This window comes from Dendrobates tinctorius, unplaced genomic scaffold (assembly GCF_039654945.1).
Source record: "Dendrobates tinctorius isolate UK_male_01 unplaced genomic scaffold, ASM3965494v1 ptg000155l, whole genome shotgun sequence".
In the NCBI taxonomy this organism is placed as follows: domain Eukaryota; kingdom Metazoa; phylum Chordata; class Amphibia; order Anura; family Dendrobatidae; genus Dendrobates; species Dendrobates tinctorius.
This window is the reverse complement of record NW_027361822.1, coordinates 24033555-24047438: the sequence shown is the minus strand read 5'-3', so window position 1 is coordinate 24047438 and position 13884 is coordinate 24033555. Positions and strand designations below refer to the sequence as shown.

Genomic DNA, 13884 nt, shown 5'->3' with positions numbered 1-13884 from the left:
TTTGGGTGAATACTATCAGTAATGTTTTGTTGACTAAATAATAAAGATGGCAATAAGGTGCGTTTGCAGCCCGGGGTCCACCGTGCAGGGGTGGTAACCTGCTGCTCAGTAATGGCGGATGCTATATGGCGGTATACTATAAGAAACACATGCGGGTTATCGTCACCCGGTGTGTACGGGGGCAGACTCTGTTGCTTCACAGAGCCGCACTACCGCTGAACATAAACGCAGGAGCCTGCTCACAGAGCTCGGCTAAAAGAGCGCAGAGTGTACGGCCACAGAACGCTACCCCAAGAACACGGGGTTAGAGTCCCTCTAAGCCCACTGAGCGCGCAGCGTGGCTGCCACGAGCGCCACTAAAGACGCTGGCAGTGGAGTGTGGAGCACGTGCACTGAAGCGTGCTGGATCACTGGTGAGGACCAATGTCTGACTCAAACCCTGAGCTACCTACACTTAAGCCTGGGCGCTAGCAGGCTAGGCTGCACAACACGTGCGTACCAAGGGTAGGGGTTTCATAATGAGTCAGTCACCAGATACATTCATACGTGCATACATCTCTCACACCTTATAGTCTGTAAATACAGTCTATCCTAGCGCATGGGCGAGCGGCCATGCGAACCTTTTACTGCCACGGGCGTCCGGGACCTTCCTGGCTTCTCAGATGCGCCAATCAGAACACGAGCAGGACCAGAGCACGTGACCCTCGATCTCCAATGGGAGATCACTCCACGAGCATGCTCAGTGGCCCGACATGAGGACTTAGTCCCTGGAGAATATCACTGCTGAGCAGCCTGCATTGTCAAAGCTGTGCCAGAGGTGGCAGCAGCAGCAAGCAAACCCACGGAGTTGGCCTGGGCAGAGCGCCGGGACCGACAAATCTGCTGAGCAGGCTCCAGTGCGGCCGAAGAAGAATGGGAGACAGCTGGGTGCAAGGATCTGGATTCCAGCTGTACAGTGGCAGGAACCTGACGCCTAACATTACCCCCCCTCCTAGGGCCCCCTCCCCTCTGAGCCTCGCTACGCTCAAGCACCGCAACGAGGAGCGGAGCGTGGATGTTCTCCACTGGCTCCCAGGTCCGAGCCTCTGGACCATGACCCTTCCAATCCACCAAATAAAACTTTTTGCCCCGCATCACCTTGCATCCCACGATGGCATTGACCTCAAACTCGTCCGAAGACAAGTCTGATGTCCCGGCAGATGACTCGGAGAACCGGGACAAGTGAACAGGCTTAAGGAGGGACACATGGAATGTATCAGAGATAGCCAAGTGTGGTGGAAGGGCCAGACGGTAGACCACAGAGCTGATCTGCTCGAGGACCTTGAAGGGGCCAATGTAGCGCGGTGCGAACTTAGCGGACTCTACCCACAGCCTGATGTTTCGGGCGGAGAGCCACACCAAGTCGCAAGGGGCTAAAGACGGAGCAGGGCGCCGGTGTGCGTCAGCGGAGGTCCTCATTCTCTCCTTGGAAGCCCGGATAGCATCCTGGGTGCGATCCCAAATGTCGCGTGCCTCCACCGCCCAGTCTGCCACCCTGGAGTCGATGGATGACACGGACATGGGCACACGGACGCGTGGATGCTGACCGTAATTTAGGAGGAATGGGGTCTGACCGGTGGTGTCGGCCACAGCATTGTTCAAAGCGAACTCTGCCCACGGCAGCAAGGATGCCCAGTCGTCCTGCCTGGCCGAGACAAAATGTCGAAGATATGTGATCAGGGTCTGGTTGGCTCTCTCTACCAACCCGTTCGTCTCGGGATGATAGGCCGAGGAGAGATTCAGCTCAATGCAGAGCAGGGAACAAAGCTCTCTCCAAAACCGGGACGCAAACTGAGGACCCCGGTCACTGACAATCTTGTCCGGCATGCCATGCAGGCGGAAAACGTGCTTAATGAACAACACTGCCAGGCCCCACGCAGAAGGTAACCGGGAGAGAGGTACCAGGTGCACCATCTTAGAGAAATGGTCGGTGACAACCCAAATGACCGTGCTGCCACTGAACTTGGGTAGCCCCACCACAAAGTCCATACCGACCATCTCCCAGGGCCTGTCTGCTACCGGCAGAGGATAAAGAAGCCCAGTGGGCTGCTGCCGAGAGGACCTATTCTGGGCACAAGAGACGCACGCCTGAATATAGTCCCTGCCGTCACGGGCCATATGCGGCCACCAGTACATCCTCGCCAGAAACTCAGAGGTCCGTTTTGTCCCGAAATGTCCACCCACCCTGGACGAATGAGCCCAAGAGAGGACCTCCGGTCGCAGACGGACAGGGACAAATGTCTTGCCCAGAGGTACTGACTCCAGAGCAACCGGAGCCACAGTCCTTAGGCTCTCGGATGGGACGATCAGCCGAGGCTCCTCCTCCTCTTCCTCCGATGACACCACGGAGCGGGAGAGAGCATCGGCCCGGACGTTCTTCTCCCCGGAGAGAAAATGGAGGGCGAAGTGGAACCGGGAAAAGAACAAAGACCATCTGGCCTGGCGAGAATTTAGCCGCTGGGCTGTTTGCAAATACACCAAGTTTTTGTGGTCGGTCAACACCTGGAAAGGGTGGCGAGCCCCCTACGGGAGGTGTCTCCACTCCGAGAAGGCCAACTTCATCGCTAGCAACTCCCTGTCCCCGATGGCATAATTCCTCTCCGCCGGTGTGAAGGTCTTGGCGAAAAAGCATGGGTGCTTCCGACCTTGCGTGTCCTTCTGAAACAGGACCGCTCCAGCACCGACGGAAGAGGCATCCACTTCCAGAAAGAAGGGCTTATCTACATCGGGGCGATGTAGAATGGGAGCGCTAGCGAAATGGGACTTAATGGAGGAGAAGGCCTTGGAGACCGATTCCGACCATAACTTGGGATTTGCACCCTTCTTGGTGAGGGCTACCAAGGGTGCTACCAAAGTCGAGAAGTGGGGGATGAATTGGCGATAGTAATTTATGAACCCCATAAAGTGCTGCACCGCTTTGAGAGAATGAGGTTCCTGCCAATCCATCACCGCCTGTAGCTTGGCAGGATCCATGGCCAATCCCTGGGCGGAGATGATATAGCCCAGGAAAGGCAAGGACTCCTGCTCAAACACATACTTCTCCAACTTGGCATAGAGGGAGTTTGCCCGCAGGCGATCGAAAACTTTGCAAACATCTCTACGGTAGGAGTCAATATCTGGAGAGTAGATGAGAATATCATCCAGATAGACCGAGGTGGTGAGCATATCCCGGAAGATATCGTTCACAAAGTCTTGGAAGACGGCCGGGGCATTACAGAGGCCGGAGGGCATTGTTATGAGTGAGTCACCGTAGGAGGCAAAAGCAGAAATACAAGCTAAGTCCAGAAAACCAGAGAAGTTGGCAACTATCAGATTGCAGACCCCTGAACCTATCAACACAACTAGCAGTAGCCGTGGGGGGTTCCTACGATGCCCTAGACCCCTCGATCACAGCCGGAGAATTACCTAGGCCTAAAGAAAGAAAGGGGAAATCTAAACTGCCCCAGAGCAGACCCCAAAGCAATAGGCAGCCCCCAACATATAATGACGGTGAAGCAAGATGAAAATACTAACACAGACAGAAAGATAGACTGAGCAAAGACGGGGCCCAAAACTACCTAGATAGGAAAGGACAGGAAGGCTGCTGTCTGCAATCTGCCAAAACCCTATCAAAGACATAAGCCAACAAGCTGATATGAAAAAGGCCCTGAAGCAGCTAGGCTTCAAAAACTAAATCAGCACTCAGGTATTTTCAGAAGACAGAGCTAAATGAATTCAGCACACCCCAGCAGGGAATGGCAGAAATCCAGAAAAACCAAGCAAAACAAAGTCAAAGCACCAAAGCAAAAGGCCGAGCAGCAAACTTAGCTTTAGAGGAGCAGGAATTCAGACTGGTCTCCAAGGATCCCACAGAGAAATCACCCGCAGGGCAGAAGGGCGTCGGCAGCCTTATATCCAGTCAGTAACTCCACTCAGCCAGTCATCATCATCAGCCTCAGGTGTTTGATAATCAGGCTCACTACCTTTCTTTACCAGAAGAGGGAGTTCCTCGGGCCTCAGTAATGAAGGGGAAAATGAACTCACAACAGGGCATCACCAGATATTCATAGAGCCCATCCCTGGTGTTAAATGCCGTCTTCCATTCGTCTCCATCACGGATGCGAATCAGGTTGTAAGCCCCCCGCAGATCAAGTTTGGAAAACACCCTCGCTCCCCGTAGCCTATCAAACAGCTCTGATATCAGGGGCAGAGGATACTTATTCTTAACAGTGATGGCGTTAAGACCCCTGTAATCAATGCAAGGACGTAGTTCCCCACTCTTCTTCTGGACGAAGAAGAATCCCGCCCCTGCTGGTGACACTGACTTCCTAATGAATCCTCTTGCCAGATTTTCCCTGATGTATTGACACATGGCCTTTGTCTCCGGGAGAGATAGGGGATAGACTCGACCCCGGGGAGGCTCAGCACCAGGCAAGAGGTCAATAGGACAGTCATAGGGGCGATGCGGTGGAAGGGTCTCCGACGCCTTTTTGGAGAACACGTCCGCATACTGTCGATAGTGTTTGGGGAGTGAGGAGAGATCTGCAGGAACCTCGGTGGAGGCAACCTGAATGCACTCCCTCAGACATCTACCCTCACATGATTTACTCCACCCAAGAATCCTCCCTGAGGACCACTCTATATGGGGGGAGTGGTACCGCAACCATGGAACCCCTAGAAGTACCTTATCAATACCCTCGGGCATGACGAGGAGGGATATCGTCTCCTGATGAGATGGAGCCACAGAGAGTAACGAGGGGGCGGTCTGGTGGGTTATCTGTGAGGGTAGAGTGGCGCCGTTCACCACTCTGACGGTGACTGGTGTAGACATCATAACCAGGGGTATAGCGTGCCGTTGAGCGAAGGCTGACGACATAAAATTGCCCTCTGCCCCGGAATCCACGCAAACCTCCACCGCCAGAGTGGAAGAATCAAACTAAAGAGTCCCCTTAAAGGACAGCTTGGAGGAAAATGCCGCTGATTCTAGTGCGCTGCCTCCTACGGCCACTAGGCGCGAGCGTTCTCCCAGCTGCTGTGGGCACCGGTTGGCAAGGTGACCGGACTGCCGGCAAACATGACAGCTCACAGGAGCTCGAGCGGACCGGGGCCTGGATCCCTCATGGGAAGCCCCCTGATGCTAGATCGGAAGATTCCAGAGGTTTAGCAAAACTAGGTGCCAACCTAAACCTCTGCCTACACAGGGCCCGCTCCAACCTTCGCTCGGCGAAGCAAAGATCAATACGGGTGGAGACAGTGATAAGCTCCTACAGTGTAGTGGAAATCTCCCTGGTGGCCAGAGCGTCCTTCACATGGCCAGCCAAACCTCTCCAGAATGCCGGAATGAGGACCTTATCTGGCCATTCTAACTCTGAGGTCAGCGTCCGGAACTGGATGGCAAAGTGGCTGACCATGGACGAGCCCTGTGACAATGCCTGCAGCCGGAGCGCGGTGTCATGGGTGACTCGTGGTCCCAGGAAGACCTGCTTCAGAGAGTCCAAGAACCGCGAGACAGTCTGCACCACATGATCACCACGCTCCCACAGCGGTGTGGCCCACTCCAGATCCCTGCCCGACAAGAGGGAAATAATAAATCCCACTTTAGCCCACTCAGAGGGGAATCGTGCGGCCAGCAGCTCCAGCTGTAGAGAGCACTGGCTTACGAAACCCCTACAAGAAGCACCATCACCCGAGAACTTCTTGGGCAGCGGGAGGCGGGACAAAGTCGGGGCAGGGATGGCTGTGGTCACATGGGAGACAGCCTCTGTGGCTGCCTGACCAGCGACCGCAGTAACATCCGGAACTGAGGCTGAACGCTCGAGAGCCGCCAACCTGCCCTGCAGCTGCCGGATGTACTGCAGCAGTCGCTGTTCATCCGCCATTACTAGCCAGTCCCTGGCACTAGGATAATGTTAAGGCTGGCAGAACGCACCAAATAATAAAGATGGTAATAAGGTGCGTTCGCAGCCCGGGGTCCACCGTGCAGGGGTGGTAACCTGCTGCTCAGTAATGGCGGATGCTATATGGCGGTATACTATAAGAAACACACACGGGTTATCGTCACCCGGTGCGTACGGGGGGGCTGACTCTGTTGCTTCACAGAGCCGCACTAGCGCTGAACATAAACGCAGGAGCCTGTTTGTGCTCACAGAGCTCGGCTAAAAGAGCGCACAGTGTACGGCCACAGAACGCTACCCCAAGGACATGGGGTTAGAGTCCCTCTAGGCCCACTGAGTGCGCGTCGTCGCTGCCACGAGCGCCGCTAAAGACGCTGGCAGTGGAGTGTGGAGCACGTGCACTGAGGCGTGCTGGATCACTGGTGAGGACCAATGTCTGACTCAAACCCTGAGCTACCTACACTTAAGCCTGGGCGCTAGCAGGCTAGGCTGCACAACACATGCGTACCAAGGGTAGGGGTTTCATAATGAGTCAGTCACCAGATACATTCATACGTGCATACATCTCTCACACCTTATAGTCTGTAAATACAGTCTATCCTAGCGCATGGGCGAGCGGCCATGCGAACCTTTTACTGCAACGGGCGTCCGGGACCTTCCTGGCTTCTCGGATAGGCCAATCCGAACACGAGCAGGACCTGAGCACGTGACCCTCGATCTCCAACGGGAGATCACTCCACGGGCATGCTCAGTGGCCCGACATGAGGACTTAGTCCCTGGAGAATCTCCCTGCTGAGCAGCCTGCATTGTCATAGCTGTGCCAGAGGTGGCAGCAGCAAGCAAACCCACGGAGTTGGCCTGGGCAGAGCGCCAAGACCGACGAATCTGCTGAGCAGGCTCCACTGCGGCTGAAGAATGGGAGACCGCTGGGTGCAAAGCTCTGGATTCCTGCTGTGCAGTTGCAGGAACCCGACGCCTAACAATGAGTTACTGCAAAAGTCTATGGCAAGGGGGAGAAGCGGATTTGAAGAGGGTAATGAGTCATGCAGGGATAAGAGACTAGCTGCTTCTACATGGAGCAGACAAAAGAGAACAATGAGTGGGGTAGAAAGGCAAAATGAGCAATTGTAAGTACACAGTGCCATATAATATGATGATTGGAATATACCAAAAGTATAAAAGGAACCTGTCATCAGGTATTACCAATATAAACTAGAGCAACCACCTTTAACTGGTCTGTAACCACAATCCATCATCCTATAGATATGCACTCAACACACCCGCATAGCTTGAAAAGTACCTTTGATAAGTTTCCCACGCTGTATGCTGGTCTAATGGATGTGCCTCCTCTAATTGCAGAATTGCCATCCTCCTGCCTTGATTGAAGTGGATGAGGCATCATCCATAGATCCTTGCCTGATTGAAGCGTAGGCACACTTTCATAAAGATCTGTAAAGTGCATGCGCAGCCGGCAACTTTACTTCTGTTTAATGTCTGCGTATTACAGGATTCTACCCATAGTGAGGAAAATTTGACTGTACTTCAACTGTGCAGGTGCAGGATTTGCAGTGATCTGAAGATGACGTACAATGCATCAGCTATGTCAATCAAGGCAGTAAGATGGATGGTATAAACTACTGAAGACGCTCAATTTTGATTTGTTTTTATTTGAACCTCAAAAGGAAGTGGCATCTTCTGTTCCCCATCAACACATCCTAATAGATCGCCATGACTGCCGGGGTTCTAACAATATTATCCTACAATGATGTCATTAAAAATAACAAGTAAAAAACATACCTAAAATCCAACTAAATTGACTAAAAAGACACATAATTCTACTTCTGGAATAATCTGTTCAAGAATGTCTCTATTACATGTACAGCTCATACCGCAGATAACAGCCCCTCATACATCTATAGCACCGGCCCGGGGCCACATCTCCAGACCTGGGTGTTAGGGTTGCGGATCACACTAAATATAAAATATAAGGAAGTGCGATCACAACCCGGGGTCCGCCGTGCAGAGATGGAAACTGCTGCTTAGTAATGGTGGAGCACTAAACACCGGGGGACTATCCGCTTAACCGGTGTGTACAGGAGAGAACTCTGTTACCTCACAGAGCTACTGGAAAAAGTGCTAGAGCCTGTTTATCCTCACAGGACTCGGCAGGAGAGTGTTAGTGCTAAGACACAGGACTCTGCCCCAAGGACACAGGGTCAGAGCCTCTCTAGTCCCACTAGCACTCAGCACCGCAACAGCAATGTGTGGACAGATACTCTTAGAATGCTGTGCCCTGTTAGCAGTCAGAGGGTGCAGCTGCACGGTGCTTACTGCACTATGTGTGTACAGCGCAGCACAGGCGGAAGACACTTACCTGCCTAAACTCAGGACTGGAAAGTGCAGAGTGCGGCGCCGTGCGGTGCTGCATTACCTGAGGTAGCATAGTGCCTTAGGTAGAATGGCGCATTCTGGCGCTAGCATGTGCGAGGAGCTGGGAGCACTGCGGCGCTAGGCAGTGCCAAAACTCGGCGCTGACTCTGACCTCTAAACCCTACTAAACAGGCGAATCAAAGGGAAGGGGTTTCATAATGAGTGATTCAGCGGTTCACAAGCATCCATCATCACACACATCACTACCAATTACTGTCTATACTAGCCATACGACTCTTTTATAGCAGCGTCCTTCCGGGACCTTCCTAGTGGTCCAATGGGAGCAGCAATAGGACCTGAGCATGTGACCTCAGACTTCCAATGAGAGGACTTCCCATGGGCATGCTCAGTGGGCCAAAAGAAGGACTTAGTCCCAAGAGCTGCTCGCTGCTGGCTATTGCAGGTTACTATAGCTGAACCCTGATTGGCAGCAGTAACCAAGCCAACAGGAGTAGACTGAGCAAGACACTGGGAACGTCTTTGCTGAGCAGGCTCCTCTGTGGCCGGAGAGGAATGGGAGACCGCAGAAGGCAAGGGTCGGGATTCCTCCTGAGCAGAGGCAGGAACCTGACGCCTAACATTACCCCCCCTCCTAGGGCCCCCTGTGCCTCGCTATGCTCAAAGGCCACAATGAGCAAGGGAGCACAAATATTTTCCACAGGTTCCCATGTCCTATCCTCTGGGCCATGACCCTTCCACTCCACTAGATATTTTTTGCCCTGTACCACCTTACACCCCACGATGGCTTTCACCTCGTACTCGTCCGAGGACAAGCTTGATGTCCCGGTTGGTGACTCCGAAAACCGGGACATGTGAACGGGCTTAAGGAGGGACACGTGGAAGGTGTCAGTGATACCCAGGTGTGGAGGAAGAGCCAGACGGTGGACCACAGGGTTAACCTGCTCAAGGACCTTGAAGGGACAAATAAAGCGAGGCGCGGACTTAGTGGACCCAATCCGCAGCCTGATTTTACGAGTGGAGAGCCACACCAAGTCACTGGGAGCAAAGGTGGGAGTGGGGCGCCGGTGTGCGTCAGCGGAGGACCTCATTCTCTCCTTGGAGACCCGGATGGCATCCTGAGTGCGGTCCCAAATGTCACGTGCCTCCACCGCCCAGTCTGCCACCCTAGAGACGGTGGATGACACGGGCATTGGCACAGGAACGCGCGGATGCTGGCAGTAATTGAGGAATGGGGTCTGACCGATGGAGTCAGCCACAGCGTTGTTCAAAGCGAACTCCGCCCATGGCAGCAAGGATGCCCAGTCCTCCTGCCTGGTCGAGACAAAATGTCATAGATATGTGACCAGAGTTTGGTTGGCTCTCTCCACCAGCCCGTTTGTCTCGGGATGATAGGCCGAGGAGAGATTTAGCTCAATGCTGAGCAGAATACAAAGCTCTCTTCAGAACCGAGACGCAAACTGGGGACCCCGGTCGCTGACAATCTTGTACGGCATGCCGCGCATGTGGAAAACGTGTTTAATGAACAACGCTGCCAGGTCCCGTGCAGAAGGTAACCGGGACAGAGGTACCAGGTGCATCATCTTGGAGAAATGGTCGGTGACAACCCAAATGACCGTGCTGCCACTGGACTTGGGCAATCCCACCACAAAGTCCATGCTGACCATCTCCCAAGGCCTGTCCGCTACCAGCAGGGGGTAAAGTAGCCCAGCTGGCCGCTGCCGAGAGGACCTATTCTGGGCACCAGAGACGCACGCCTGAATTTAGTCCCTGACGTCACGGGCCATATGCGGCCACCAGTACGTCCTCGCCAGAAGCTCAGAGGTCCGTTTTGTCCCGAAATGTCCACCCACCCTGGACGAGTCAGCCGAAGAGAGGACCTCCGGTTGCAGACAGGCAGGGACAAATGTCTTGCCCGGAGGTACTGACTCAAGGGCGACCGGAGCCACGGTCCTCAGATGGGACGATCAGCCGAGGCTCCTCCGATGACACCACGGAGCGGGAGAGAGCATCGGCCTGGACGTTCTTCCCACCGGAGAGAAAATGGAGGGTAAAGTGAAACCGGGAGAAGAACAAGGACCATGTGGCCTGGCGAGAATTTCGCCGCTGGGCTGTCTGCAATTACACCAAGTTCTTGTGGTCGGTCAACACCTGGAAAGGGAGGCCAAGCCCCCTACAGGAGGTGCCTCCACTCCAAGAAGGCCAACTTCATCGCTAGCAACTTCCTGTCCCCGATGGAATAATTCCTTTCCGCCGGTGTGAAGGTCTTAGAGAAAAAGAAGCATGGTTGCTTCTGACCTTGCATGTCCTTCTGGAACAGGACTGCTCCAGCACCGACGGACGAGACATCCACCTCCAGAATGAAGGGTTTATCTACATCAGGGCGATGTAGAATGGGAGCGCTAGCGAAATGGGACTTAAAGGAGGAGAAGGCCTTGGAGACAGGTTCCGACCACAACTTGGGATTTGTACCCTTCTTGGTGAGGGCCACCAAGGGGGCTACGAAAGCAAAGAAGTGTGGGATGAATTGGCGGTAGTAATTTATGAACCCCATAAAGCGCTGCACCGCTTTGACAGAATGGGGCTCCTGCCAATCCATCACCGCCTGTAGTTTGGCAGGATCCATGGCCAATCCCTTGGCAGAGATGATATAGCCCAGGAAAGGCAAGGACTCCTGCTCAAACACACACTTCTCCAACTTGGCATAGAGGGAGTTTGCTGGCAGGAGGTCAAAAACTTTGCAAACATCTCTCCGGTGGGAGTCAATATCTGTAGAGTAGATGAGAATATCATCCAGATAGACTACTACCGAGGTGGTAAGCATATCCCGCAAGATATCGTTCACAAAGTCTTGGAAGATGGCTGGGGCATTAGAGCCCAAAGGGCATCATCAGGTATTCATAGTGCCCATCCCTGGTGTTAAATGCCATCTTTCAATCGTCCCCCTCATGGATGCGAATCAGGTTGTAAGCCCCCCGCAGATGGAGTTTGGTAAACACTCTCACTCCCCGTAGCCTATCAAACAGCTCCGATATCAGGGGAAGAGGGTACTTATTCTTAACGGTGATGGCGTTAAGACCCCTGTAATCGATGCAGGGACGCAGTTCTCCATTCTTCTTCTGGACGAAGAAGAATCCCACCCCTGCTGGTGACACCGACTTCCTAATGAATCCCCTTGCCAGATTCTCCCTGATATACTGAGACATGGCCTCTGTCTCTGGGAGAGAAAGGGGATATACTCGACCCCGAGGAAACTCAGCACCAGGCAAGAGGTCAATAGGACAGTCGTAGGGGCGATGAGGAGGAAGAGTCTCTGCCGCCCGCTTGGAGATCACGTCTGCATACTGTTGATAGTGTGTGGGGAGAGTGGCAAGATCTGTGGGGACTTCGGTGGAAGCAACCTGAACGCACGCCTTCTGGCATCTACCCTCACAGGCTTTACTCCAACCGAGAATCCTCCCCGAGGACCACTCTATATGGGGAGAGTGGAACCATAACCAGGGATCCCCTAAAAGGACCTGATTGATACCCTTGGGCATGACGAGGAGGGATATCGTCTCCTGATGAGACGGAGACACCAAGAGTATCAACAGGGCAGTACTGTGGGAACATTACACTGTATGTAGGGGTTGGTGGTACTGTGGGAACATTATACTGTGTGCAGGGTGATGGAGGTGCTGGGGGAACATTATACTGTGTGTGGGAGATGGCGGTACTGGGGGAACATTATACTGTGTGTGGGGGGATGGCAGTACTGTGGGGACATTATACTGTGTGCGGGAGGATGGCGGTACTGGGATAACATTATACGGTGTGTATATGGCGGTACTGGGGGAACATTATACTGTGTGTGGGAGATGGTGGTACTGGGGGAACATTATACTGTGTGTGGGGAGATGACGGTACTGTGGGAACATTATACTGTGTGTGGGGAGATGGCGGTACTGGGGGAACATTATACTGTGTGTGGGGGATGGCGGTACTGTGGGAACATTATACTGTGTGTGGGGAGATGGCAGTACTGTGGGGACATTATACTGTGTGTGGGGGGATGGCGGTACTGGGGGAACATTATACTGTGTGTGGGAGATGGTGGTACTGGGGGAACATTATACTGTGTGTGGGGAGATGGCGGTACTGTGGGAACATTATACTGTGTGTGGGGAGATGGCGGTACTGTGGGAACATTATACTGTGTGTGGGGAGATGGCGGTACTGTGGGAACATTATACTGTGTGTGGGGAGATGGCAGTACTGTGGGGACATTATACTGTGTGTGGGGGGATGGCGGTACTGGGGGAACATTATACTGTGTGTGGGAGATGGTGGTACTGGGGGAACATTATACTGTGTGTGGGGGATGGCGGTACTGTGGGAACATTATACTGTGTGTGGGGAGATGGCAGTACTGTGGGGACATTATACTGTGTGTGGGAGGAGGATAGCGGTACTGGGGGAACATTATACTGTGTGTGGGAGATGGTGGTACTGTGGGAACATTATACTGTGTGTGGGGAGATGGCGGTACTGTGGGAACATTATACTGTGTGTGGGAGGATGGCGGTACTGGGGGAACATTATACTGTGTGTGGGGGGATGGCGGTACTGGGGGAACATTATACTGTGTGTGGGGGGATGGCGGTACTGAGGGAACATTATACTGTGTGTGGGGGGATGGCGGTACTGGGGGAACATTATACTGTGTGTGGGGGGATGGTGGTACTGGGGGAACATTATACTGTGTGTGGGGGATGACGGTACTGGGATAACATTATACTTTGTATGGGCTAAGAAGGGAACACTGTACTATGTGAGCAATACGTGTTTCCTCACTTCCTGTCTTCCATAGTCATAGGTATCTATCAGAGGAAGAAAATGCTATGATTCTCAAGAAGTGGCAACAAAAAAGGGCCAAAATAGTCTCAGCACTGAAGGGGTTACTGCCCCCTGCACCCAGTAATGGGGAATCTCCAGCACCTACCTCCACCTGCAGAGCCGCACTCCACATATATGGCTGCTCTGTGCGCACAGGACCTGGGATGAGGTCACAGGAGGGGAGGAGTCAGGGGGTCACATGATCAGGGGCCTCAGTGTATGCAGGACTCTGCTGTGCTGGGTGTCATGGTGCTGGATGAGGGGAAGTTTCTGTGTGGGGTCAGGAGGGGTTTACAGGGGGGATGTAGCAGAGCCGCGCGTGTACAGGGTGTACAGTGTACATAGAGGAACCGTGTGTACGAGGTGTACAGAGCGGAGCCGCATGTGTACGAGGTGTACAGTGAGGAACCGTGTGTGTACGAGGTGTACAGTGAGGAGCCGTGTGTGTACGAGGTGTACAGTGAGGAGCCGTGTGTGTACGAGGTGTACGGAGCGGAGCCGTGTGTGTACGAGGTGTACGGAGCGGAGCCGTGTGTGTACGAGGTGTACGGAGCGGAGCCGTGTGTGTACAGGGTGTACGGAGCGGAGCTGTGTGTGTACAGGGTGTACAGTGAGGAACCGTGTGTGTACGAGGTGTACGGAGCGGAGCCGTGTGTGTACAGGGTGTACGGAGCGGAGCTGTGTGTGTACGAGGTGTACAGTAAGGAAC

General features: G+C 53.6%; 1 protein-coding gene across 3 annotated transcripts in view; it reads right to left on the bottom strand.

Moving 5' to 3' along the window:
- The window catches only part of LOC141051069 (uncharacterized), a 70539-nt gene extending 57117 nt beyond the window's left edge, over nt 1–13422 (bottom strand). For all 3 annotated transcript variants that reach the window (XM_073547916.1, XM_073547918.1, XM_073547917.1), the window contains exon 1: nt 13282–13422. The gene's annotated coding sequence lies outside the window, so the exon portion shown is untranslated. The remainder of the gene's footprint in view (nt 1–13281) is intronic.
- Nucleotides 13423–13884: the final 462 nt, after the last annotated feature.